Source organism: Mastomys coucha, unplaced genomic scaffold (genome assembly GCF_008632895.1).
Source record: "Mastomys coucha isolate ucsf_1 unplaced genomic scaffold, UCSF_Mcou_1 pScaffold15, whole genome shotgun sequence".
NCBI lineage: Eukaryota > Metazoa > Chordata > Mammalia > Rodentia > Muridae > Mastomys > Mastomys coucha.
Genome location: NW_022196897.1, coordinates 128,640,023 through 128,667,300, shown reverse-complemented (window position 1 = coordinate 128,667,300; position 27,278 = coordinate 128,640,023). Strand labels below are relative to the sequence as shown.

Genomic DNA, 27,278 nt, shown 5'->3' with positions numbered 1-27,278 from the left:
GGAGGAGGAGGAGGAGGAGGAGGAGGAGAAGGAGAAGGAGAAGGAGAAGGAGAAGAAGAAGAACCCAGGTTAAATATCATTATTTAAAGTTTTGGTCTATTCTGAAAGTTATAGCTGTCAGTTGTGACCACAAGAAAAAGAAGTACTCATTCTTCTCCTAGCTAAAACATCATGTGGAAAAATTTGAGAGATAAATTGTATTTTATACATCAGTATCCACCTACAGTTCAAATCATTCATCAGCTGGGGACATAACAAACAGTACCTTGATTTCTTTGCTGTTGGAATACAAATGGTGGGTGGTGAAGATGAAGATCTGGGACTCAAAACAATTGACTTAAGCATCCCAGAGAAGCAGTTGAAGTTTTCATATTGCTTGGTAGCATAATATTAAATATGGAAACATCCAACCAGATCAACCAGACCTCGGTAAAGCAGCCCCATAAGAGGTCGTATTTATACAATTGACCCAAGTCTCTATATAGATAGATTCGTGATCATTGCTCAATATGGGTGAGCCTGGATTTTTTTTCCATTTTGACCTCTGTATTTGATGGCTAAAGCCCATGAACAGAGAACATTGTTGTAACCAGAAGAACAAGGAAGAGAAACAAAGTGCTAGCCTAACTAACAGACTCCGGATTTCAGGATATTGGTCACGGTCAGTAGTCATGACTACGCTTTGAGCAGCTATTGCCCACTAACATCATGGAAATACAGTGCTGACGTCTGAGAGCACAGGGGAGCACCTGCTCCAGTTGTTCCTCTCCATTAAGGAATCAAACCATGCTCAAATAGGCAGAGGGATAATTGTCACGCATCACAGAAATTAGTCCCATTTATATCTTGCCTTTGCATCAAGCTGATGCAGGTTAAGAAGGTGGGCTCATTTTCATATTTTATTACCTCTTCAAATATGTTTACACATCCCTCTCAATTATTTAAACATCACCTAGATCCAGGTAATCAGAGTTTCTTGGCAATGGCACGGCAAGACTAGGTTACTGGTATCATAAAATTCTAAGCCAGGACCCTTGAAAGAGAATGATATTGATTGGTGCTATAGAAGTACAGCAGGAATCAATTAACACCGTATTTGATTAACCAAACATACGGGTAAAATACCAGAAAAGGCACATGCAAGAAATAAGCAGAAGATAAAAATTTCCCACTGTCACTATTCTACCTCACACATGAAGGAAGGTTGTAGAATGTCTTAAGACTGACATGTAATCAATTAGATGAGGAGTATTGAATGCGACATCTGGAAGATAGATGGGAGCCACAGCACAGTCTTGAAGGGGCAGACTGTTCCCAGGTGTAAGAACATATAGAGATGTGATTTAATTTTCTCACAGAAAGACCATGATCTACCAGAGTGCTGGTCCTAAAGTCTGGTCCATGAGGATCTTCCTTCCCAACTTCTTTCTAACTCCACTGTGAGAATCACAATGCAGCAGACAAAGGAATCTGATCACACATCTGCCCATCTTATATTTTACTAGTGAGTTGGTATTTGGAGACAGTGTTCTGGGTCACATGTTTTCCTACATACCAGTGTCTCTAGCTGCAAGCTTATTTCTACCTACCAAAATAAAAAAGGTGAGTGCCGTAACGATATTGCCTGTGTTTAAATATGTGGCTGACCTGTGACTAGCTGCATTATATCACAGATGGAAATTCAGGCAGGAGTAAGAAGGATTCAAAAGAAGAATCTGATTCTTCCATTTGAGCTTGATGTAGAATTCACTAGCCTAGACTTTAGGAGAAGACAAAAAATGATGTGTGTTCAGTTAGACAGGACATTGATCCATGGACTGAAAGAAATGCATAGAGGCAGGCTGAGGCTTTAATATGAAGGTCATTATCCTCTTGGTACCTCTTCACATACCTCCCTAGCATTGCATTGACTCTGGCAATATTTCATACCATTCACGATACTTTTAGGGAACAATAAGTAATTTATGTATATTGAATAAGAACTACTAATACTATCACAGAATGTTAAAGAGGTAGAACAAAATTTCCACAGAAGGCTACGAAGAATAATTATAGGGCTATTAATGGCTTTGTCAGCACTAAAGCAATTAGGCATCCTTTAAAAAATTAACAACTTCAACCAAGCATTAATGAAGTGTATTTGGAATTTAGACTTCTAAAGCAGTCCCTGAGTAAAAGATGGGATCTGTCTGCTCACAAAACTCCATTGATTTTGAATCCCATTAACTGGCCCACCATGGTGGCTGAGTTTCCAGGATTCGGCCCAGCCTTCTCACCCATGGTTCCAGGGAAACAGCTTCTCAGTGCATCCCTACTCTGCCCACAAAGGAGGATGACTAGCCAGGAGGGGGAGAGGCTATTTCCACATCTGCATTTTTGAAGGTTTGTAAGTTTGCAAAATATAATGAAAAATGAAGCTAAGCTATATAATTTTACCAGTAAACATCTCCAAATTATATTATTAGTGTTTTTTTTTAAAGTTAAAACGGATAATTTCTTATTCACTTTTGCATTGCACAAAGAAACCAAATCACAGGAAGTTGCCATGAGTTGTCAAAGGTCAAATACCTATATGGATGGCATGGTAGGTATACTTGCATTTGAAATGACAACATATTACATGTAATGAACAGAAGCAGAGATATTTTTAATGAATTTTAAAATTGAACTATAATTGCATATTTCTTCTTTCCCTTTCCTCCAGCTCCTCCCATATATCACTTTGTTCTCTTTAGAATTAATGATCTCTTTTTCTTTAAAATTTTCTTTAAAATATGAGCATGTGTGTGTATACATATGTGCACACATATATCTTAAACAAGATTTAAACAAAGGAGCAAAGATTTTTAAAGACAGCATCTCTAGCCAAGGATGGCTTCAAACTTTTTATGTAGCTGAGGATGACTTTGAACTTCTGCTTCTCTTGCTTCCACCTCCTCAGTGATGGGATTACAGGGGTATACACAATGCATACTGTATGTAGTGCTGGGCTCAATCCTAGGCCTTCATGCATGCTAGACAAGTAGTCTGCCACCTGAGCTACACACCCCAGGCCAAGAGGAAATATTTATTTTGGTTCAAAACTTTCAATATCTGAATCCATCTTGGTGGAGAGGGTATAATAGAGCAGAGAGGCTTAACTCAAGACAACCAGAAAATAAGGAGAGAGGGAGAGAGTGGGGGGAGGGAGGGACACACACACACACACACACACAGATAGATAGATAGATAGATAGATAGATAGATAGATAGAGAGAGAGAGAGAGAGAGAGAGAGAGAGAGACCCAGAGGTGTATTATGCTGATCACTTAGACAATGTTCAGTCCAATATGTAGATAGTCAAAACTAACCACCTCAGAGAATAAGGTAAGGAATAGAATCCAAGATTCCTAACTCTCTGTCCTTTCTTTTCCTACTATGGTACTCTGTTCACTGTGTCTCTAGACATGTTTCCAGTGGATCTTCTTCTTTTCTTTTCTTTTCTTTTCTTCTTCTTTCTTTTTTCTTTTCTTTTCCATAGGAAGATTGACTAAAGCCTTTGAACATTTCTAGGAAGATCCCGAGGTGGCCACAGTGCTTTCCTGGTACCTAGCTTTCATACCACTCAGCCCAGCTATTCAGTGAGGCACTGACAAGCTTCCCTAGGTGATTGTTTGGTGGCTAACCTCTAATCAAAAGACAATTACCTATTTTCTAATTTCATGCCTCCATCTTTTTTCCTGCTAAAAAGTCTATTGCTATCAGCAAACAATTTAGCCATCAGTGTCTTGACGTCTGGTAAGGTCAAGTTTTTATTCATTATTTAGGGCTTCCTGCTAGCAGGAAATGTATTCAGGACACAGCAAAAGCAGATGGATAAGGACTTCAAAGAATATGAAATAAATAGTGCAATTAATGTGACCTGAAACCAAAATAAGAAAATCTACCTTGAATAAGCAACATCACAAAGATACGGGAAATGTTTCCCGGATAAAAAGCCAAATCTGTTTCATCTAGTTTCTCTGACAATGGCATTTTCAAGTTGAAAAAAAAAAAGTTAGGGGTTAAGAGATAAAGCCTGCCTCTTTAGAACCTTATATTTATGCATGTTTTGAAGTATTTTTAGGGATCTGAAGGTAGATGAAGATTATGAGGAACAAATTTAGATGTTTTCTTTCACACAAAGAATAAAGTGATTAGAACTAGAATTAGCCTGGAGATGGGAGAGGGGGTGTTTATCAAGTCAGAGGAGCTTCCTGTAGATTTTACTATAATTTTTCTATTAACTTGAGGAAGATGCCTGATAGCCTGGCACATACAGAGTCAAGAAGATCCATGTCAGAGTGCACCGGGATGAGACTGCTTCAAAGAAGCCTGCTCCAGGCTCATTGTCCTGATGGAGCAATGTCTTCAGAGTGGTGGTTGTGTGGCCACTCTGAAGATAGGACAATTTCTTTGCAATACAGAAACAGTTTTCCTGAGATAAAGCACGTGCACTGTGCCTTTCTATATGTGTACATTCTAAGGAATCCTTCTGCATACAAACGAAACAGTAGTAAATTAACATGTGATAAAAGTAAGTTTTAAAAGAGCCATCAAGATGATGCAACAGAAAAGGGCTTCTATTACACAAGCCTAACTACCTAGAACCCACATAAAGGCAGGAGAGAAATTACTCCCCAAAGCTGTCCTCTGACTGTTACACATGTGCTGTGACATCTATGACCCCCACCACATTATGCACAGAAAACCACACACGATAATAATTTTTTAATTAAAAAAAATACTGAATATGTTACAAAGGTCCAAGGTTGAACAAAATTTTCCAGTCTCCTGCTTGCCACCTAGTCCCTATGTAGCAGCTTTTTCTGATAGTGTCTTTCCACTGACACATGCTTGTGTTCAAATCATTCATGATTAGGGCAAACTAGCTTGACTCAGGGCTGTGGTTTCTCATTGGACAGAATTTTACATAGGTGAACTCTTTTCATTGTTTTTCCAAAAGACAACAAATATGTGGACAGATCTGAGTTATACTTGATTCTGATTCTATTCTTTTCTTTCTAACTTCGTATTATTGGTGTATCTCACAGTAGAATGGTTTTGTGTTAAGCCTTATGTTGATGCAGGGTGTCTAAAGACCCTACCCTGATTAAGAGAAAAGGAGATGCTGAGTCACAAGGCAGTAAGTGGAACACAGAGTCTTCTGTAGTGTATGGCTTTCAAAGTACTTACTGAGCTGAAAAGAGCATAGTAAGGTGTTTTGCAGCTCAGAACAGTGTCCCAGTACTTATACAACAATGACCTTCACTTCCTCCTTTTTGTCTAATGACATTCACTCAGATCATTACAGTTCATCATTGATCATTGTCTTCATGAATAAATTTAAACTAGTCAAGTATTACCAGGAATGTGCAACCAACACAAATACAGTGTCACCTCTGGATGTTTCTTGGAAGAGTCTCAGAGTTCATCTCTGCCAGCCAGGTTTCTTCCCTTCAAGGTTTCTAGGAATATATCAGTCCCAGTGGAAGTGCCCACCTCTGGACTCCCCCAGTACCTTTTCTTTTGCTTCCATGAAGTAACTGCTCAAAGGGTTAGCATCTTATGACTCTTTCAAGATTCTGACCTTGAAAATTTTGTCTTTTCTATCTTCTTATCCCCTTTCTCCAGCAAATTCCAAACCATATTCTTTATCACGACAGGATTCTTCTTCCCTTTATCTTTCAGAGCACATAGTGGGATTAAATACTTTAAAGACATATAATAACAAGGTAGACATACAGAAATGTATGATGCTGATATCAGCCATGCCCTGCTCAAAGCTCAGTGAATCAAAAAGAAAAAAAAAACCCTCTAAATTGACAGGATTCACAGGTCCACACAGCAGGGGAACCGATTCATTTTCCATGATTGCTTTAGAACTTGCTCGGGATGTTACATAAATCTAAGAGATTCTTGGTACTGCTCAGCATCCTAATGAAATTCTTAACTGCTAAGCACCTTTATTGATTCCAGAGAACTCATCAAAGAGAACTGGAATAATGAGGTACATTAACACTTTCCATGATACATAATCCTTTTCTGGAAGCTTTGAAGCCCCAGAGGACCCTGGGCTAAGGAAAGAATTGGCTTTCCAGTCTCTTGTGACTCGTCGCCAAGAAGGAAAGCAATTTCTTGCAGCCTGTTTTGCATTTGGCTGTTTTTCATGTCTGAGGCATTATTATTGTATTAATCTTCTGTTGGCAAATGAATATGCAATATTTACAAGGGATTATTTTTGTTGTTGCTTTTTAAATAATGCATATTGTTTCTTCACAAGCCTGGGGTGAAAAAGTAACTGCACAGTTTGGACTGCGTTTGCTCAAATAGATTAAATAGGAAAACGGAGAAGCGCCAAGTTGATCCAATCCCCACCAATCTTTCTAGTACTGGTTCTAACCAGTTCCTCTTTACTAGATCTTTGGGCTCTAGGAGTCACCTGTTACAAGAAATATCCAGATCCTTGGGGCTAACAGATTTCCTGGATTGAATCTTGGAAAAGGGGAGTCTATTGATGTGTCCTAATTAAGCCACGGAAATTATATTTTCCATGGTTGTCTCACAAGGGCCAAGTGTATGACCAGAGCCATAGATCTAGAAGCCAATGGTCCAAGCAGTTATTAGTTCATAATCCTATGCATATATAGATGTAGAGTACTCAAGGACAAGTACAGGACAGGATGTGATCTCAGCCCTGCATCCTCTTGTAGTATATTTAACTTCTGTATGAGGCTATATGGTTTTCTAGACATTGTAGCAACCATAATGACCCTTATGTATTAGCAGCTTGAAAAGAAAGCTTTCCTTGTTTTATCTGTGGGTTGGGGATGGTATAACTCCTGAGCCCGAGAATGGTAGTTTTTTGTGTTTTATTTTTCGTTTTTAAATCCTAAATACCATCTTGAAAGATTTATTGCAGTCATATGTACTTGGGTTTTTGACTTTTGTTGAGTCAGGATGTCTGGCCAGGCGATTAGCGAAGGATTCTCAATGATTCTCATCTAGTATTTTCTTCTCACATCCAGTCTCCAGAAGCATGGTTAGGAATGGCTAAGTGGAACAAATGAGCCTTTATATGTATCTTCATGAGCGCGAGCTGACAAGGTCCAACGTCATAGAACACAGCGGGGACGCCAACCACAGCCCAATGAAGAGCATCCTTGCGGTCAGCAAGCTGTAGCCTGACACAGAAAGGAGTTCGAGGTTAGAAAGGCATAAGAGGTCAGTTATTATACAGCCCCGTGTAACTCCCACAGTCAGGAGACCACTTGGTCAGAGCTGTCATTAAATCTCACCTTTATTTTAATGCGAAAGGGTCAACGCGCTACCCACTGTACCAGAGGAGAGCTCAGTGTCTGGGACACAGATGCCTGATAAGCTATGGAGAAGCACCATTCACAGCAGGCTTGAACCCGGGCTTGCCATGCTGAACCTCCAGTGTGTCTCCCATGTGTGTGACCTTCTGCCGAGGCTTTCCTATAGGGATGGACTGCCTTCCCCTGACTCTCCCTTGTCACCGTGGGTTTTTAATCTCCTGTTCTCTCATCCGGACATGGCTACACACAGACAGACCAGGCCCGTTGCTTTCCTTTGTCCTGGTTCCACCCCAGCTTGTTAGCCGCCATGTTCCAGCCACACATCCTTCACAGTCTGATTTTTCATCAATTTCTTTTATGTTTTCAGGTCTCCCAGGTTTGTATTACAGTATCAGTCTGTTCCGTCTCAACCTTGCTAGTGCTATGACCCTTTAATATAGTTCCTCTTATTGCGGTGACTCCCTCAATGATAAAATTATTCTTCGTTGCTATTTCATAACTAATTTTGCTACTGCTATGAATTGTGATCTGAATGTCTGATAGGCAGGTTATCTTATATGTGACCCCTTAAAAGGGGTCAAGACCCACAGGTTGAGAACAACTGCTCTCGAAGCTCCAGTGAGTCCATCAGCTATTCTTCACAACACATCCCTCCCCTCGAATGAAAAAGTGAGTGATTCTTCCTCGGAGCGTCATACATTCCTGGGGTACTGAAGTAGGAGGCTCAGTAATTCAGTGGTCTTAGGTAAGTGACTTATCCCTAGGATGGCATAATAGTAAGATGGATATGATTAATTTAAATGAGTCAAAGCTGAAAAGTGCTGCACATTGAGCTTTGTCTGATGTCAGTGCTCAGTGAGTGCCAGTGGCTCTCCTCAGGCCTCTGGTTTTCTTTGAGATCTGTTGGGTACCTTTCCTGCCATCTTACCTTTCCTCAGGCCATTCTTTCTGTGAGAGGAGTGTTCTCCTCCCTCCAACTCTAAGCCATTATTCTAGCCTTACCTTTAGGGCAATTATTCCTCCCACCAGACCATAGACATCTTACTACAAGGGACTCAAGGCTACCCTCTCATACACTTCATTTTGCTTTTTCTTTTGTTTTGGAGATGGGGTCTTCTGATACATCCCACTTGACTCAATCACCTTCTCTGAATATAATAATTGTGTGTTAACTCACCTGTCTATAATGTGTGTATTTGGCATTTCTCTAACAAAGCATTATGCTCCATGAAGGAAGGAGCTACGGCAATAGAATTAGAGCTATGGCAATAGATTTGACTTTCTAGAACATGATGGGTGCTTAATAAATAGTGAGAAAATGGATACTTGCAATGAAAGGACCAATCTCCTTATGTTATAATCTAAATGTAGCGGTCAGTATTTCTTTCTTTCTACTCTAAGCTGAAATGTTTCTCATAGCGACTACAGAAAAGATCTCTGTATTTCTGAGCCCCGCCCCTTTTCCTGTGCAGTTTAGCGTTCTGTTATTGTTTGGAGCAATACTTTTTATTCTCTCTCTCTCTCAACCTTGATAAATTAACAGTCACTCAGGAAGCACTTCTCTGTGCTTTCCCCTAAGTACTTCATAAAAGGTTAAAACAAACTCTTTGAAAAGATGAGCTTTCATTGACAATTTATTTCCCTAATTGATGGAATTAAAATAAGAGTGGCAAATTAGCTGAGTTTGATCTCAGGTACAGAGCTCAACATGAGTAAGCCCTGTAATGCAGCCCTAATTGCTGCCTGCACGACTGTGATTAGGAACATTACATTATTTATTTAGCCTTTGATGCTAATCTCAGAACCAGAACCAACCAACACTTCTTTCAATTTCCATCCCCAGATGATGCCTGCCTGCTGCTATAGATTTACACTCTAGGCTGGGAAGCTGCAGGTGGGACTCTCAAACCAACTGTGTGGGGAGGGAGACCACTTCCTCTTCAGGGTAGTCTGAGAAAGTTAAAGGATGCTGGGCTATGAAACAATGTGGGTGTGGGTGTGTTACAGATCATTACAACAGAAATGAGAGTCAAATGACTCCCCTTTTCCTGTCAGAAGTTGGTCAGAAGTGTCTTGAAGGAACTGCCAGACACATTTTCTTTTCCTTTTTTAATTTATCTTTTTTATTTATTTATTTTTTATTAGATGTTTTCTTTATTTACAATATCTCCTTTCCCAGGTTCCCCTCCAACAAAAAAATAAAATAAAATAAAAACCAAAAACTAAAACAAACCTCTGTTCCCTCCCCCCTCCCCCTGCTCACCACACCACCTTCTCCTGCTTACTGGCCCTGGCATTCCCCTACACTGGGGCATAGAACCTTCACAGGGCCAAGGGCCTCTCCTCCCATTGATGACAGAGCATTGGCCATCCTCTGCTATACACATGCTGCTGGAGCCATTAGTCCCGCCATGTGTACTCTTTGGTTCATGTTTTAGTCCCTGGGAGCTCTGAGGGTACTAGCTAGTTCATATTGTTGTTCATCCTAAGGGGCTGCAAACCCTTCAACTCCTTGGATCCTTTCTCTAACTCATTCATTGGGGACCCTGTGCTCAGTCCAATGGATGGCTGTGAGCCTCTACTTCTGTATTAGTCGGATACTGTCAGAGCCTCTCAGGAGACAGCTATATCAGGCTCCTGTCATCCAGCACTTGCTGACATCCACAATAGTGTCTAGATTTGATGATTGAATATGGGAAGGATTCCCAGGTGGAGCAGTCTTTGAATTGTCCTTCCTTTAGTCTCTGCTCCATAGTTAGTCTCTACAACTCCTTCCATGGGTATTTTGTTCCCCCTTTTAAGAAGGAATGAAGTATCCTCACTTTGGTCTTCCTTCTTGAGTTTCTTGTGGTTGTGGATTGTACTTTGTGTATTCTGATCAGCATGCTAAGTGCTAGGGACTTGCTGTCATGGGGACTTGCATTTAAATCCTTCCTGACAACCATGAGCCTTAGCAATATTTAATTACCTTTTCTGTGGCCCTAATCTCCTTGAGGAATGAATACTAGTGGATAACAAAAGCTACTTTGTGCCTTTTTATGCAATAAGGATAACCTCAATAAAATATTACTCTAATTTATAACCCTTAGAAGCTTTATTGTTAACCTCCAGGTAAGGTATTTGCACTTTAATAAGAGATTTTTAAACCCATAACTCTCAAAGTCAAAAATGATTTACTCTATATTAGTGAAATTTTAAATACTGGAAGTATATGTTAAGTGAGATCTTTTAGACCTACTACAATGAGATAGGTTGAATCGCCAGGCTCTATCATCCTTCTCAAGTCAACGTCTACCTATGGCATGTCTCACTGAGCTAGTAAATAGACTCTTGTCATTTTTATTAGATTAGGATTCTCAAATCCCATGTTAACAGTTCCATTAAATGATGCCATATTTTGGGCTCACCAACTTCTTGGGTACATGCTTACTAGTTTGATTCCTGTAGATTATTTATCTACCCTTCTTCTACCAAGTGGGTATAGAGCTGATTCTTATATCTTCATCATTTGTGATCTGGTTCTCTCTATAAATGTTAAAAGACAAGGCTTAATAAGTGGGCAGCAGATTAAATTTGTTTGTTAGTGGACAAACCTTGGTTGTGTGAGACCATAAGATGTACATGGACTTGTACTGGGAGGACTAAAGTGTGTTCTATGTGGAGTCAGTTATGTCCTCAGTAGACCCTGAACTGAGGACCGAATGCCATTTAAGACCTGTTGAAAGCTTTTAAATTAACTATCAAGCCAATAAAGGGAGACCTAGGAGGAGGGAGAAAATCAGGAATTTTAGAAAGTGTATTAATCCAAGATGGTATTTCTTGATAGGAAGATTGCATCTCTATTTTTAAGATCAAACAATGAGTCATTTGACAATTTTTGCCATGCTCCATTCAGTCAGTCCTATTAAGGTGGCTGATTATATATTTCGGAATTAAAATTTTATTGGTAGAAAGAACTTTAAACAAGCTTGAGGTCATGCTGTGATTACAATGAAATAAGAGCTAGTACCCTCTAGGGGCTTCTGTTAATCTTCATTACAGATTGGAGAATTAATTTTTCTTCAGCAGTACTGAAATGTTTTCACTGCACATAACTATGTAGCACTTTGAAGCCTAATGGCTTTGGAAGAAACAAAATGTACTATATTGGTGGCTAGTGGTTATGAGAACGCAAAGCTTTGGCGATGAAGTTGGGATGATGTAAGATGAGAAAAATGGTTAAGAAATTAAATCTTGATGCAGCTAAACAATCAATCACCTGGGTTTGGAAAGTTAAGTTGTTAATTATTTTTAAAAACTAACTTGAAATGTTTTATATGACCTTATCTTATTTAAAACTGTAATATAGTTATATGTGTTTGTGTGTGTGTGAGTATGTGTGCTTGTGCATGTGAGAGTGTGTATGCATGTAGGTATGTATGAGAGAATGTGTGAGGATGTGTGTAAGAATGTGTGGGTATGAGGGTGTCTGTGTGTGTTTCTGTGGTCAAGCATGATTATTGATGATAGTGGACCTTGTAGGCTGGTATGAGTGCTGTCTGTAGAGACAATTTCTTCTTTGGATTGAGAACTGGTGAGAATAATGTTACCAAGATAAATACCACTGTCTCAATTTATGATACAGCGTAGACTGTACCTAGTCACATATAACAAAGATCTGTCTAGCCAAGAGTATGGAGGTGCCTAATTATATAGACAGCAGGTGACAATAACACCAGGACTAATGAGAAAACAGTGAGAGAGGGGAAACACATAGATGGGAATGGATACTACATAGATGTAGGCTCTTGTTTTATTTTAAACCACGGGAAGAACCAGAATGTCAGGCATACCCAGAATGATGAATAACATGAACCCGAGTGAGGAGAGTAGTACAGTGTTGGAGTTTGGTTATGTTTGGTTTTATCATATTAGTTAAAGAACAACAAGAATGTAGTTGATTATTTAAATACATTATAAAAGCCTCTTGTTAATGTCCATACTCATTCATAATAGAAATTACTAAAACATAACATACACAAGAGAAACAAAGATAAAGTTGCTTTAAAAACAAATGCTATCAAAACTTCATGATGGTAAAATAGTAAAAGTCTTCCGTCTATTTTAGGCATCAAGAGAAGAAAAGCCGTTTATATCATTTATAATAAAGCTGCAAGTAAAAAAAAAAATTGCCAATAAAGAAACAAATTGTAGTTTTTCTAATGATGTCATTTCTACATTGAAAAAAAAAACCCAGTAACACACATTACTACAAATTCAACAAGATTGCTATATATCAGGTCCAAATGCATCTACATCTAATGAGAAAATGTAATAATAATGACGGTAATGGTGAACTCATCATCAAAGCCAGTGACATCGTAACCCATGACTGCTTATCAAAATAATTACAAAACCTTTATGGAGAAAAGTATGAGATTGTGATGAAATAAATATGAAATAACATAAATAGGAAGGAGAAACTCACTATGTTCATAGAAATGTGAAAACTGCAACTGCTCTGTAATCTAATTATTTTATATCCAGGCATTTATCCCAGAGAGACACTCTGACATGAGCACTGAGATACATCCTAGGATATCCATTATAGAAATGTTTATAATGAAAAAATAAAATCCAAATGTTATAACTTCAATAAATAAAAGTATGTTTATATACCCGCTATATTAGTTGCATATTTCATTGCTGTAACATAGCATCTTACAGAAGTAACCCAAGGAAGGAAGGTTTTGTTTTGACTCTCAGTTTGAGGATATGCTCATGAGGGCAGAAAAGGCATAGTGGGCAAAAGAGGAAAGAGGAGATTGGGTAACTTATAATATATATGTGTGTGTGTGTGTGTGTGTATATGTATATATATATTTATGATATATATTATAAATTATTATATATGTGTGTATACACACACATATATATGTATATATACACACACATATATATATATATATACATATATATATATATAGAGAGAGAGAGACAAAGAGAGAGAGAGAGAGAGAGAGAGAGAGAGAGAGAGACGTGTTTTGCTCAGTTGCTCCTTTTCATTCATTCATTCAGGGACTCAAGCCTATGGGTAGTGTTAGCACATTCAGGGTAAGTTATTCTCAGTTAAACATTTCTAGATCTATCCTCATAATCATGTCACAACTGATTACACATCATTCAAGTTGACAGTGGAGATTAATGCTTAATCTCCATCACCACACCCAAACACATCCTGTGGTCTGTCTTACAGCAAGTTTCTCGAAACTCTTTGGACAAAAGAGTCACCAGAAGACAACTGCATATAGTGTGTGATATAGAATATAAATATAGTGAGGGCGTGCTGGCAAGAAACTCTGCAAGTGAATGATGCTCAAAGGGAATATTATAAAACCACTCAGAATTCTGCTTCTTTAAAAGCTGTGAGTCTACAGCTGCTGTACTGCATAGACAGTGATTCCAAACATTAAGCTTCACACTCTCATAGAGAACTTTAAAAGAAAACAAAAAACATCAAATGCCTAAAATAAATCACAGGCAATAGCATCAAGACCCTGAGAGGTGAGCTCCAGTGCTGATTGAATTGTGAATTGTGGGTACAAATGAGTGATACCATCTTTGTTTTTCTCTTTTAAATTCTGTCTCTGAATTATGTTTGGTTAGCTTGTATATTCATTGTATAATTTAAGAGAAAAGTTAAATTTGTACAATTTTCATTTTTCTAGGATAGGTCATAGAGCTCAACACACAGGACAGAGAGTTAGTTCTACTGTGGTATAGACAGAGAGCAACAGCACCGGGGATGGGGGGTTGTGAGAACATCAGTGGGGAGTTAGCTTTTCTGCCATTGTGGCCAAACAGAGGAGACAGACAACCTGAAGGAGGAAAGCTTTGCTTGTATTCACTGTTTCAAAGCTTTCAGGCCACAGCAGCTGGCTCCACAATCTCTAGGGTTGAGACAAGACACTCCATCATCACAAAAGACTACAACAAAACAAAGCTCCTCACTGCAGGTTGTTCAGGAAGCAGAGAAAGCAGAAAGAAATAGGTCGAGATGCACCTTTCAGCGGTGTAGCCCTGGTGACCTGTGACCAGGCCTCACTGTATTTGCTATGATCTCATTAGTAGCTTACCTATTGAGTAAGAGTGCATCCAATATCCAATAATCTTCAAATCTTATCCAAACCATAGCATGTATCATCTCAGAATTTACTCCTGACCTAAAAGTTAAGACATGCTCTGGCCCAGCATCTAACTCATGATGGTTCTTTGCTCATGGCCAGGATGACTGGAACAGCCTCCCAGCATCATTAGCTTTCTTTCACTATGAAGGTAGGTCACAAACTTCTTAACCTTCATCATTGTAAATCAAATCCTTATTCTGTGTTCGTGTGTGTGTATGTGTGTGTGTGTGTAAATTTTATAAGGAACTTTGTGTACATACTTGCGCATATATAGTCTCTTCATTGTATTTCTTTGAAGAACCCTAACCATCTATAAACCATATATGGCATAAGTGCACACAACCTAAGGCTGTGAAGTGTGAAAATAGCTCTTTTGGAAGAGGAGTTCAGTGGTGGTAAATGGCATCTTATATTTTTACTTTTGCACAAGCATTTGTATGGTTTCTTTTCTACACATAGTGGGATGACTTAAGCATACTTGCATTTTTATATTTCCACCTTCTTTCCAGAAGAATAAATGTACTCCCTTCTGAATATACATTAACTTAGTCTTGTTCTGTTTTCTAAGGAAATTGGGAGCTTTTCATACCTTGGGCAATTTCATTTCTCTTTCTTTGTTTCTTTTCCTCTTTTCTGTTCTTCCCATTCTATTGTTTCCCTTCCCTCTCCCTCCCTGCCCCTCCCCTCCCCTCCCATTCCTCTCCCTTCTCCTTTTCCAGTCCCCCTTTTCCTTTCCCAACTCCTTCCATTCCTTTTCCCTTCTCATATCATTTTTTCTTCCTTTTTCCCTGTATTATTTCTCTGTGTCAGGGAGATTTTGTGTGATAAGAAGCACTCTCTCACTATGCATTAGAGTTCATAATTTTTATTTCTAAAAACCAGATATGACAGCAAATGCAGGATTGTTCATGTTTAAATGCTATTTATAAAAACTTCTGAGGTGGTTCATCAAATATAATTCCCAAGCTATTGATGATAGAATTTTCAGTGTTTCTGCAGTGCTCTCAGTCAGGGTGTATTTTTACACAAAACATTTCCTCTATGCAGATCTGCTGATGAATGTCTTTGTAAGAATCATTTCCTGTGTGTTCAGAAGATCAAGCACATGCAAGGGGCTTTATTGGGAGCGCCTTTCCTTATCTGCTTCTGGTTAAAAAATCACCAAAAAGATGAAACCAAAGAATAATAGGTATAGATCAAAGGCCTAGAAAATGTTTTGAACAAGATTATAGAAGAAAAATTTTCTAACCTAAAGAAAGAGATGCCTATAAAGGTACAAGAAGTATACAGAACACCAAATAGATTGTCCCAGAAAAAAAGTCCCCTTGCCAAGTAATAACCAAAACACTAAACACACAGAAAAAAGAAAGAATGCTAAAACCTGCCGGGGGAAAAAACCAAGTAACATTAGAATTACATCTTATTCTTGATAGAGCTGGAAGAGGTGCTACAAACTTTAAGAGACCACAGGTGCCAGCCCAGACTACTATACCCAGCAAAAGTTTCAGCATAGATGAAGAAAATAAGAATTCTGTGTTAAAGTAAAATTTAAACAATATCTCTAAGTCCAGCCTTACAGAAAGTGCTAGAAGGAAAACTCCAACCTAAGAAGATAAACTACACCCATGAAAACACAGGAAATAATCTCACACCAGAAAAACCAAAAGAAGGGACACACACACACACACACACACACCACATCAACACCAACAACAAAATGATGGGAATCAATAATCATTAGTCATTGATATCTGTCAATATCAATGCTCACGATTCCCCAATAAAAAGAAGCAGACTAACTGAATGGGATGAAAAGAGGACCCATCCTTCTGCTGTATCCAAGGAACACACTTCAACATGACATTAGCTCAGGACAAAGGGTTGGAAAAAGATATTTCAAGGAAATTGACCTAAGAAGCAAGCTGGTACAGCCATTTAAATATCTAACAAAACAGTCTTCAAATAAAAACTCATCAAAAGAAACAGGGAAAGACACTACATACTCATTAAAGGAAAAATCTACCAAGATACATTTCAATTCTTTAACATCTATGCCGTAAGCACAAAGGTACCCAAGTCTGTAAAAGAAACACTGCTACAGCTTAAATTGCATATTGACCCCCATGTCGTGGTAGTGGGAAACTTTAATATTCACTCTCACCAACAGACAGGAAATATAGCAAAAACTAAACAGAGAAATGCTGGAGCTAACTTATGTTATAAACCAAATGGACCTAACAAGATATTTACAGAATATTTACCCCAACACAAAGAATATAGCTTTTTCTCTGCACCTCATGGGACTTTCTTGTAAATTTGCCACATACTTGGATACAAATCAAATCTCAACAGATACAAGAAAATTGAAAGAACCCCCTACATCCCATCAGACAACTACAGATTCAAGTTGGATATCAACAACAGAAATAACAGAAAGACTACTCCTAGAAATGGAACAAGTCTCTACTGAATGAAAAATTGGTCAAGACAGAAATAAAATGAGAATTAAAGAGAACGTATCCAGACTTATGGGATGATGAAAGTGGTGCTGAGAGGAAAGTTCATAGTACTAAGTACCTACAAAAAAAAGAATGAACAAACAAACAAACAAAAACAGAAGAGGAGCAGATTCTATACTAGCAATGTAACATCATACCTAAAAGCTCTAGAACAAAAAGAAGTAAACACCCAAAGAGGTAGATGGAAGGAAATAGCCAAACAGGACTAAAATCAATGGAATAAAAACAAAGAGGACAATATCAAAAAAAAAAAATCAATGATACTAAAACTTGGTTCTTTTAGGTAACACAGACCCATGCATGCATGGTATGCACTCACTGATAAGTGGATATTAGCCAAAAACTACAGAATACCCATGATACAACTGATAGACTGTAAGAAGTTTAACAAGAAGAAAGGCCCAGGTGAGGATGCTTCAATCCCACTTAGAAGAGGGAAAAATAGTCATGGGAGGCAGGGACCTAGGTGGGAGAGGGGAGGGGGAAGGGAAAAGGGTGGCAGGATCAGGTATGAGGGGAGAGAGGAGAGAAGCCCAGAGGGCTGAGAGAATTAATGGAATTATGGAGCTGCTGGGGTAGAGGGTGGGGGAACCCCTAGAAAGTCCCAGAGACCTGGGATGTGAGAGGGTCCCAGGACTCAAGGGGGATGACCTTAGTCAAACTGCTCAACAGTGTGGAGATGGAACTTGAAGAGACCACCTCCAATAGATGGACAGGGCTCCCAGTAGAGGGATGGGGTCACCTACCTACCTTCAAAAATTTTGTCCCAGAATTGTTCATATCTAAAAGAAATGCAGAGACAAAAGTGAAGCAGAGACTGAAGGAAAGGCCATCTAGGGACCAGCCAAAGTTGGGATCCATCCCATGCACAGGCACCAAGCCCCGACACTATTACTGATGCCCTGTTGTGCTTGCAGACAGGATCTTAGCATAGTTGTCCTCTGAGAGGCTCTATCAGCAGCTGATAGATACTTATATCAGTACTTATAAGAGATACTTATAAGTACATTATATTGAAGTCAGAGACCCCTATGGAAGAGTTAGGGGAAGGATTAAAGGAGCTGAAAGGGATGGGATGACAACCCAATAAGACCAACAGTATCAACTTACCCAGACTTCTGGGAGCTCCCAGAGACCAAGCCACCAACCAAAGAGCATACGTGGGCTAGTCTGTGATCACCAGCAAATATGAAGCAAAAGACTGCCTTGTCTGGCCTCAGTGGGAGAGGATGTGCCTAATCCTGTAGAGACTTGATGTCCCAGGGAAGTGGGATGTGGAGAAGGATGGGAGAAAGCACCCTCTCAGAGTCAAAGGGGAAGGAGAATGGGGAGTTGAACTCTTAGAGGTTGGACTAGGAATGGGGGACAACATTTAGAATGTAAATAAATAAAACAATTTTTTTAAAAAAAAAACACAAAATACGTACTCCACAAAATTGAAAAACTAAAAGGTTGATTTTTTTCAATAGATACTACTTACAAAAGCTAAATATAACTAAAGAAAAACAATTTAAATAGTCCTATAACCCCAAAGGAAATACAAATAGTAATTAAAAACTTCCCAATCAAAAAAATCAGTAGCCCTCTTATATACAAATGGAACCTAAAATGAATCAAAGAAAAAACTCCCTTTACAATAACCACAGATAATAGAAAATATCTTGGGGTAACTCTAACCAAGTAAGTGAAAGACTTCTATGGCAAAAACTTCAAGAATTTGAAGAAAGAAACAGAAGATATCAGAAGATGGAAAGTTCTCCCATGCTCACGAACCAATTAGAATTAACATAATAAAAATGTCCATACTTTAAAAGCAATCTACAGATTCAACACAATCCCCATCGGAATTCCAACACAATTCTTTACTGATCTTGAAGGACAAGTCTCAACTTCATGTAAAAAAGCAAGGTAAAGCAAAGCAAAGTAAAGCAAAACAAAACAAAAATCTCAGGTTAGCTAAAATAACCCTAAACAAGGTCAAACTACATTGTTCTTGTCAATGGCTTCCTATAATTCTTGTCATTCATATATCCCATGGTATCCAAGGTTCTCTAAGAGCTCAGGTTTCACCCCTGGTAGGCACCACAAATGCCCTTCTTGCTTCTTTCTCTTGGTGTTCATGCCCACATTGGGGGTATTACATCATTGCCAATCCTGGGATTCTGCCCCAAAGAGCAGATTTATATGTTTTCTTTACAGCACAAGAACCTTCTGTGCTCATTCAGGACATGACAGACACGCCCAAGAGTTGGCATCCGTGGAAATAATCAGTCATAGCTAAAGGTTGACAGGGCTTTGCTGTAGTCTCCTTTCTCCCCTGTTAGTTCAACAACTCTGGCTATTTCCCAAATTCTTTCCCAGAATTCCACAAGTGCATTCAGTTTGCTTTGCCCCCTCTAATAACACTGATAATTTTTAAAAATCCTGTACTTTCAGAAGGCTCCTTTCCCTTCTATTTTATCAGTGTTTCTCAAGTGTGCTTCCTGACCCATTTCACAAATAAAACCCCTTGCTTGCGCTTGAGTGTGTATGGAGTCATAGCCTGTTTCTGGGGGTCCCATGCAATTCCTAAAGTTTCACTGTGAAGACAAACTTTAAATTCATCATGATTTGGTCAAGAATGATTTGACTATCAAAGCTTCATTCTGATACATTTTAACTTGTAAGATGTGGCTAAGTTCTGAAATGGGCAACTCAAGTCCTATTCTGGCTTCTTTTCCATATGTGAAGTGGGATATGTGCTCAATAAAGATATTCTATGAAAAGCTGCAGGGACGGCTCAGGTTCCCTGAGAGCTGGTGAAGCACTTTTACATAGCTCAGGACTTGGCAGAACTGAGGTGGGGGCTCACCATGGTAACATCGATTAAAAATCTAAAGCTAAAATAGAAATGAGTTTAGAGAACATTATTGTTCAAATCAGGCATGTTTCAGAGTTCACAACCTTTATTCTCCACCTAGCTCAAATCATGGGAAACATAGACTCATGTGTTTGGTGAGCCATGGCTTAAGGTGTTTGTGTGCACAACAAACCCTGGTGCTTTCTGGACATTGGAAAGAATAGTATTCCAAAGACACAGAGAGGGGGCAGCAGTGGTTTTCCTTAACTTTTTCTTGGTAGCAGACTGAATCAGAAGACCCCACCTATTCCCTTCCCATTCATAGTAGTTCTCAGTTCCTCATTTTGACTTTCCCCTCCCCCATAATCTAATTAAACTATCCACCTGCAATCTGAAGTTAGCATCCAGTCTGCATTTTGGGGGGTTGGTGGTTAAATCCTAACAGTGCAATGCATGCACCATCTATGAGGTGGTAGTTGAATTTCAAGCCATTCTCCCAACCATATCCTATTGATTTCTCAAGCCAGTCCCTCAGCACCTGGATGAATTAAATTCTTTAGAAAGAACTGAAATGGTAGATATGTAATTCTATCAAGAAATCATGAACAAAGCTATTTTCACCACAAGTTACAAAGCTCCTAGGAGGAAGTTGGGTCTCTGGAGAAAGTGACTGAACGAAGATGAAAATGAACTTTTTCACTGTCAACTCAGGGTCACCCCGGGAAGCCAATTGCAGTGTTTCTCATGAGAATTTTGCCAGGAGAAGTCTTGATTAAGGGTAAGTCTTCCCTACACACCTCTTAGGGCTTCTGGCAAAGTGCCAGCCTTTTCTTGTATGAGATTTCTCCCCAGATGGCACCCTAACTTGATGTCCTAAGAACTATTTCTCTTACTTGTCAAATTCTCATACTCTGATTCTAGACCATTTCCAATATTATTTCATATATATTACATATATATTACACATACATTATAATAATATATAATCTTGTTCCATTTTCAATATCTTCTTGCTTCTGTGCTTTTACCCCCTCAGATTAAACATAGCCGTCCTCCCAAAGCAGACCTCCTTATTCCCTACTTAGTCTAACGAGATCTTCAGATGGAAAGAATGAAAATGGACTTTGGCTCATTTCACCAGAGAAGAAATTTTAGTGGAAGGGTATCAGGAGCTTTTGTGGAATAGAGAGGAAGCTGGAGAATCAGCCTCAGGTCGTAGGGAAGTTTCAGGGGAGGCTGAGAGATGAGGAGAGCGAGCACAGGGTGAAGAGTGTGTAGCTGACACTCAGGATGTGGTAGTGCTGGTAACACTGCAGCCACAAATTAGTTCCCCATGTGGCTTAAAGTGCCAGAGCATCTAATTGGCTGATTCTCCTTCAGGTGCCCCAGATCCTGGCATTCTGTCAAGAAGCCCTGAATACTCTAATTTTGTTTGGGTACTTTTAGTTCCATGTGCAGCAAGAACACCCACTGTACCCAGTGCTTTCAGTGTCCACATCACTCTTAAGCTTTTTATTTCTGTGTACATTGTAAAAAAAAAATGTCCCTTCACATTTATGTCTTTTGAGGGCTTCTTCTCCCTGATAAACATCTCTGTGCCTGCTTTGTAGTAAGGCTGTTGGAATAGCTCCAGATCAATGACTGACAGGCACGGGTACATACAGATCCCATGCCAGCCCTATTGCCTTTCAAGTGGAATAATTCTAAATGTATTTTGCATTCTCACAGAGGATCAGCTCCTGCGACACACAGGGTCTCCCAGGATAAGCGCTTGAGCACACCCTGTCTGAGCCATACCCTTCCCAGTCTCACTTCCAAACTCTTTCTTTCCTGTTCTTCCTCTGCTTCCTACACGAACCCCTTGTAATCACATTCTTTCATTGGGGTCTATGTCTGGAGATACCCCAAGTGGGAGAGTTACCCCAGACTTATAAGTTGTATTCATCCTTGAAGGCCAGTGGTGAAAGTCTGCTCAAACCCAAGCCAATGTGCTCATTTTGTTTGTGACAACCTGAATATTTAAAATTAAAACAAAAGTAACAAACCTTAAATGGGGCTGACTTCTGGTTAGCAAAATCTTTACCACATCTGCTGCCTTTCCTCTGACAACACATTCATTATGAACCTGACTCACGAAGGCTCTTGGGCTTGTGATCTTTGCAAAGGCTTAACTCAAATAAAACTCCTTAATGAAAGTTCCCTGAGCACTGGGCTGAACAAATCCCTTCTTACCCGGAGTCTCCACCGCAATATAGATGAAATGTGTAAGATTCTGTTAGAATCCAGCGCTGCTGTGTCAGGGTGCAGGGATACACCTCTCCTCATAGCCAGGCTTCCCCCTTTCTCTCCTCGTTTATGCTTTCCTTTTCTCCATTGACAGCAGAAAATTAACCACTATAACCTGAATATGGTGGTATTTATTCCACTTATCAAGTTGTGAAACCACCATCTCTAGGTCTAGAATACCCCTGGCACAATGTCAGAAATGTCATGCTCATTAGGCAGTTGCTCTCTGCTCCTCCCTCTGGGGAGCCTCTGGCCACTATTATGGTTTTTTTTGTTTTTGTTTTTTTGGGGTTTTTTTTGTTTGTTTGTTTTTGTCTGTGCTTTTGCCCTCAGCACTAGGTGTCCTCAGCACTCAATATATCATTTTGGAGTAGATGAAGGATTATTTAGTGTGAAACAAGGCAAAGGGAAGGGTTGCCGTTTTTATAGCCAAGTGAACTTGAGAAGACTGCTCAAGATACATGTTGCCTGAGTAAGGTAGGGCCCAGCTTTACTGCCTGTGCAGCCCAGCTGGAGGGCTGACTTCTGGGTAGTTCCCCTGCAAGATAGGGGAAAATGGTAGCATTTACCTGTATATCATGACAATTAAATGGTTAATATGTAGAGAACTCTCATTAAAGTGCCTAACTGAGAAAACCAGAATTGTGTGTGTTAAGTATGACCTACCCTAGCTCCACTATGAGTGTACGAAGAGTTTGTTTTCAGAGAAGCAAGACAAACACCAAGAGATGCTGAGTTGAATGTCTCTTCATTGAAAAGGCTATTCGTGTAGTTTTTGCCCTTGAGTAGACATTTATGTCTCTATTCCACTCCATCACAAGGTACACCCTACTTTAGCTTCCCACCTTACCAAAATATCCAGACTTTGTCTTAGTCTTAGATTTGACCTGAGTAGAATGTAACTCCCAGGAAGGTAAACACCATTCTTGCTTTGGGAATCTCTACTGCTTGCTTAATACATAATCAAGCCCAATGACTTGTGATCAAATGCTGCATAAATAAATCAATTCATACATTAAATGACCAATCATTCCAACTACACAAGTTCTGAATGTGGTAACTGCCAGAGTTGAAAAGCTCCAAAATAAAATAAAATAAAATAAAATAAAATAAAATAAAAACCCTTGCATTTCCTGAAAGGGTAGATCATGCTTAACATAAACAATTCTGGTTCCTATCTATATCTGTTTATGTCACCTTTGTCTTTGGTAGGGGAGAGATGAGACCTCTGTTCCCCGATGCTCTTTGTAGCTCAGCTGACCCTGTGCTACTTTTTGCTCCAGTCTTAGCTTCGGCCTTGACATAAAACTCTTTAGTTCTATATAAATAATGGTTGTAATTAATAATAAATGAACAGCCTGGGGAATTGCAGAGCAGAATTTAGTGGCTGGAGATTTATACAGCTATGTGTGTGCCAATGTAAGACACGGGTATGGAAAAAACCCATGGTATTATTGCTTCAGAACCAGGCCACTGCTAATAACCACTGTGCAAGTAGGAGCTCACAGCCTTCCAGAAAATCACAGTTGTCACCACACATTTTTCTGGGTGTCACAGAGAGTAGGGTATTTTTATCTTTTTGGCCTTTTTATCCTCTAAATGACAGGCCTCTAAGGTAAGTCAAGCTGATTCACATGGAGGAAGACTGAAATCGGAACATGAAGAAGAGATAGAGAAAGGATTCAGACATAGAAGCTAAAGGAACCAGGTCACTGTGTGCTTCAAGGGGAATTGGTGGGGCAAGTGGGTTTTGAAGAAATGATACTTACTTTATAGGAAGCAAACAAAATGACCAAAGAATGTCCAAATGGGATATTCTTAGCTTGACACTCACTGAATATAGTGGTTAAGATTTGTCACCCACCCAGCCCAGTTTTAAAATATAATTTTCCTACCTTTTCTAAAATCATGATTCACTTAGATAGACGTTAGTAGCTGCAACCAGCCTGAAACAAGCTTCATACTTAGACCACTGCTGAACAACTGCCTTTGAAAAAGCAGCTCCCAACCTTGTAGGTACACGTTTCACTGACTACAATGTGAATAATCCTTCATATTTCACTGTCTTTAATTTCTATAAACTGATATGAACCTTCTAACTGTTTACAAACTTCATCAAGAAACATCTGTCAAATTATGGAAGTATGATTTGAACCAGATGGGTCATTTCCAAAGTCTTTCCACGTTTGGATATCCATATCACCTCTCCTGATGTCCCAGGTTAATGTACTTTAGTATAAAGGTAAGTGGCCCTCCCCTCAGAGATCAAGGAATCCCACAAAGCAGGGAGGAAAGATTATAGGAGTCAGAGGAAGAAGGGCACTAGGAGAACATGATCCTGCAATCAACTAAGCAGGACTCATGGGCTCACAAAGACCTCTAGCTCAGCCTGGGTCCATTTCCTTATAGTGCTGAAGGAGAACTGTAGCCTCTTTTTAAAATGAATATTTTTACATACAATATGTTATGATTATGGTCCCCTTCCCTTAATTTCTTCCAGATCTTTATCATCCCCATCACCAAATTCCACACCTTTTCTTTCTCTCTATTATTAAAGAACAATCAGGCATCTAAAATTATGATAATGATGATGATGATGAGATAAAATAAAAACAAACCAGAATAGGACAAAACAAGCAAAATGAACTAAAGAAAAATCACAAGAAGCACATATAGATGTATGCACATATAGATGTACACCCATATAGATGTACGGGCACACACACACACACACACACACACACACACACACACACACATTTATACACACAGAAATCCCATAGAAACACAACACTGGAAAACATCTTATATACACAAAAGACCTGTAAGCTTAAAACAAGACAAAACAATATATATATGTATATATATGTATATATATACATATATACATAATATATATACCTTGCTGGATATGGACTCTGACCTTAAGTGTGGTTTGTATACCCAGTTAGACCACACTGGGAAAAAACTTATTTTTCTTTTATTAGCAGTTACCAATTGGAGAAAGCTTCAGGCTTAGGGATGGGGGCTTGTTTCTACTTCTTCTCTCAGTGCTGGGACCCCATCTTGCTTAGATTTGTGCAGTCCCAGTGAATACTGCCACAGTCTCTGTGGGGAACTAGTTTTTATTAACTATTGTTTCATTAAACAAGAACTTTTGAAATTGTTACAACATGAGATATTATTACATAAATTGGACCTTATATTCTTCTTGGAGATTTGAAAGCTCTGGATCTTTCTAAGGAATAATTTAAAGATACTCTGCAGGAAGAGAAGGATTGTGGGAAGGGGTGACCTGGAAGGGGGCCAGTGAGTGGGATGTAAAGTGAATAAGTAAAAAATAAATAAGCTTTTTTTTTTTTTTTTAAGAAAGGCACCCTGATGTTTAACTCTGATGTTGACTTGGTTATACTTAGGGATGTATGTTCACATGTGTCTGATCCCCACTTCTGGTACCCATTGTCCATATTTATTACTTGCCAGACTGATGTGGCAAAATATCTGACCATAAGCAACTTAAGGAAGGATGTTTTGTTTTGTTTCGGTTTGGTTTGTTTGCCTTATAACTTGAAGGCGTGGTCCATAAAGGTAGCAAGTGACAAAGGTGAGGCATCTGGTCACAGTACTTCCACAGCCAAAATGCAGAGTGCAATGAATGGTGGTGCTCACTTCACTTTCTCCTTTTTTTGTCTCTCTTCTTTAGTCAGCATCCATAGTCCACGTGCTGCCACTCCTATTCAGGGTAGGTCTCTCTTCTGTTCTGCAAACACCCTCACAGGTACCCAGAGTAATGCCTTCTAAATAATTCTAATTGACAATGAAAATTGAAAAATCACAGATTTTACTTCCTTCACTTTCATAAAGCCAAAAACTTGATATAGCTCTTCCAAAAAAAATCAGCCATAATTTTTTTAGCCAGTAGCTGAAAGACAGTTTTATTGTACACACTATAGTTAAGTATACTTTACATAAATATGAAGACTTTAACCCAAGTTTTGATGCTATATGATAATTTCTAGATGAAGAACAGAGGTTTTAGGTATTACAATAATTGCATTTTCTCCCTCCCTTGTGCTTGTCATTATTTTGACTTCTATTTCTAAGCATTTTATTTCACATGTATTCTATTCCTCAATTATCCATCAGAGTTACATTGTCTGTGAAATGTAAATAAATAAGATAACCAATAAAATATGAAAAAATCACATCTAATAGAATCATGAACTATGGATATTAATGTTTATCCTAATTATGTATACAGTGTGTGTCCAATATATACAATACATTATAGGTACTGGAAACTCTTAATGTGTGGAAGCTGCCTTAATTAAAAATAATAGGAACTGATGGAAGAACAGCAGTAAATTTTCTTCTGGATGTAAGATATATTTCTCCAAATAGGTCTCCTTATGGTGAGTAAAAGTTATATCGGGTGATCACTTGTCAAAATAGTTGAAGCACTCTGTTGACCAAAAATGTGATTTGACACACTTGTGACTTCTCTCTTGGCAGGGGTGGGCATCACACATAAAGATAAATGAAACATCCCAGGCTTCCAAGTTGAAAGTCTAGTAGACCACAGTGCTTTGTGCCTATTATAGTATCATTGCCTCAAAATGGTTTTCCAGAACATGTTTCAAGGGATGTGCAGAGAGTATGTATTTCAAAGTAACAAAAGTCCTGTCCATCCAGCTTTGGATTCATTGTTCTTTCTAGCATCGGATTTTAAGAAAAATTGGCATATATAAAAACTATCTATTACATTTACTCCTAGTCTTATGTCTAAAGGATGAGATCTTGGATTACAGGAAATTAAAACCTGGAAAAATATAAAGCTTTATCTACTGTGTATGCGTTAGTATGCACACACACACATACATAAAGATAGAGACTCAGAAAGAGAAAAACACTGTACAGAGGAGGAAGAGAAACACACACACACATACTCACACACACACACACACACACACACAGAGAGAGAGAGAGAGAGAGAGAGAGAAACAGAGGCAGGTAGACAGATGGACATACATACACACACACAGACAGATGGACACAGAGAGGCAGAGAGACAGATAAAGACAGACAGACAGGCGCACACACACACACACACACACACACACACACACACACA

At 39.0% G+C, this 27,278-nt stretch overlaps 1 long non-coding RNA gene across 1 annotated transcript in view; it reads left to right on the top strand.

Annotated features, from left to right (window-relative positions):
• The window catches only part of LOC116091047, a 14,941-nt gene extending 2,412 nt beyond the window's left edge, over positions 1-12,529 (top strand). Inside the window, exons 4-6 of the long non-coding RNA XR_004118917.1 lie at positions 7,047-7,242; positions 7,912-8,082; positions 12,445-12,529. This is a non-coding gene — a long non-coding RNA (uncharacterized LOC116091047). The remainder of the gene's footprint in view (positions 1-7,046; positions 7,243-7,911; positions 8,083-12,444) is intronic.
• Positions 12,530-27,278: the final 14,749 nt, after the last annotated feature.